The following is a 2,230-nucleotide window of genomic DNA, read 5'->3' on the forward strand; positions in this document are numbered from 1 at the left end:
GTACTGGGGGGTGGTGCTTGCTATACTGGGGTGATGAGGGTTGAACTCTAGGCTTCCTGCTCGGCCTTTGATGATGGGTAAGGATCACAGTTTTTCCCATGGTGTTAGGCTGGAATAGTGCAATTATATTGTGTCAAAGTTTTATGTCTTACGTACAGAAAGTAGGCTTTCCTTAGGGCTTTTCCGTTTGTGTTTTTTTCTGGTATTTTCAAGGTGTAGGCTTCTCTATGACCCAGTCCAAACATATAAGGCAAAAATAGAACATAATGAACTTAATTCTGTATTATTTCTTAGATCTCAAAATCTCTAGTTGCCCTTTCTTCTTCTCTCTACTTTTCAGTTTTTGTCTTCTCTACTTTTCAGAGTCCCTTTTTGTTTCATTAATATACAATGTGCAGGGGTTTTAGTTATAACCAGAAGAATATAGAGAAGTGTATCTACTCTATGTCATCCAGACCTAGAAGTCCTATTTATAAATGCTGTTTTGAATTTCTATTTTTGTATATATTTTACAGCAATCATATATCATTAATATAATTATGCATGTGTTAAATTACAAGTAAATATATAAATACATTATAGAGGGTACATGCTCTCTTTTTTTCAATTAGAGTACATAGCCAAATGCCAATTGCAGACTACTGGTATAATGAAAGCACTTGTGACTCACTTATTGGCCTGATTCTTCTACTAACTTATAATTTGGAGTTACTTCTTACACCTCCAAAGTGAATCTGTTGCCTAAGAATATCTATAATACCACGTCTACCTCTAAAAATTCTGCAAGTAAGACCAGCCAATATCCCTTCTAAAAGATATAAAATGACACATGAACATTGTTTCCTTTATTTATATTTTATTTAAAGCACTTTTTAAATCCTAAAAATTATTCATTCTCTCAAGGATAAATTTTTATCCAATTTGTAAATAAAGCAACAATCAAGATGGATGTCATACATGTAATTGTTATGCAAAAACAGTAAAATTGATTTGATTAGAAAGAGTATTATTCTGTTCACTAGATTATCTTTTCATTTTGTTGATGATTTCCTTTGCTGTGCAAAAGGTTTTAAGTTTAATTAGGTCCCATTTGTTTATTTTTGCTTTTTTTTCCCTTTGCTTTGGGAGTCAGATCCAAAAAAACATCACTGTAATTTATGTCAGAGTGTTCTGCCTAAGTTTTCTTCCAGGGGTTATCCAGTCTTACATTTAGATCTTTAAACCATTTTGATTCTATTTTTGTATATGGTATTTGAGAATGTTCTAATTTCATTCTTAAACATCCAGTTTGCCCATCACTACTTACTGAAGACACTGTCTTTTCTCCATTGCATGTTTTTACCTCTCTTATTGTAGATTAGTTGACCGTAAATGTGTGGATTTATTTCTGGATTTTCTGTTCTGTTCCATTGATCTATGTGTCTGTTTTTGTGCCAGTACCATATTGTTTTGATGACTGGAGCTTTGTAGTATAGTCTGAAGACAAGGAGTGGGATTTCCTCCAGCTTCTGATATTTGCAAATGATATGACTAATAAGAAGTTAACATCTAATATATATATAAACATCTCATACACCTTGACATCAAAAAAACCCAAACAACCCAGTCAGAAAACTTACAGAAGAACTAAGTAGACATTTTTCCAAAGAGGAAATGCAGATGAACAACAAGCACATGAAAAGATGCTCAACATTGCTAATCTCAGGGAAATGCAAATCAGAACCACAATGAGATATCACCTCAAACTGATCGGAATGGCTGTCATCAAAAAGAACACAAATAGGGAGCTCCCAAGGCACATGAGGATTCAGGTTTGATCCCCTGGTCTTGCTCAGTGGGTCAGGAATCTGGTGTTGCTGTGAGCTGTGGTGTAGGTCGCAGACTTGGCTCAGATCCCACATTGCTGTGGCTGTGGTGTAGGCCAGCAGCCTAGCTCCGATTCAACTTCTAGCCTGGAAACTTCATATGCCATGGTGCAGCACTTAAAACAAAAGCAAAAAAAAAAAAAAAAACCACAAATAACAAATGGTGTGGAGAAAAGGGAATCCTAGCACGCTGTTGGTGGGAATATAAATTGGTGCAGCCACTGTGGAAAACAGTATGGAGGGTTTTAAAAAAGCTAGAAACAGGACTATCGTATGACCCAGCAATTCCACTCCTGGGTATGTATCCAAAAAAACTCCAAACACTAAATCAAAAGGATGAATTTCACTGCAGTGTTCCTAGCAGC

The sequence above is a fragment of the Phacochoerus africanus genome, chromosome 9 (genome assembly GCF_016906955.1).
Source record: "Phacochoerus africanus isolate WHEZ1 chromosome 9, ROS_Pafr_v1, whole genome shotgun sequence".
NCBI lineage: Eukaryota > Metazoa > Chordata > Mammalia > Artiodactyla > Suidae > Phacochoerus > Phacochoerus africanus.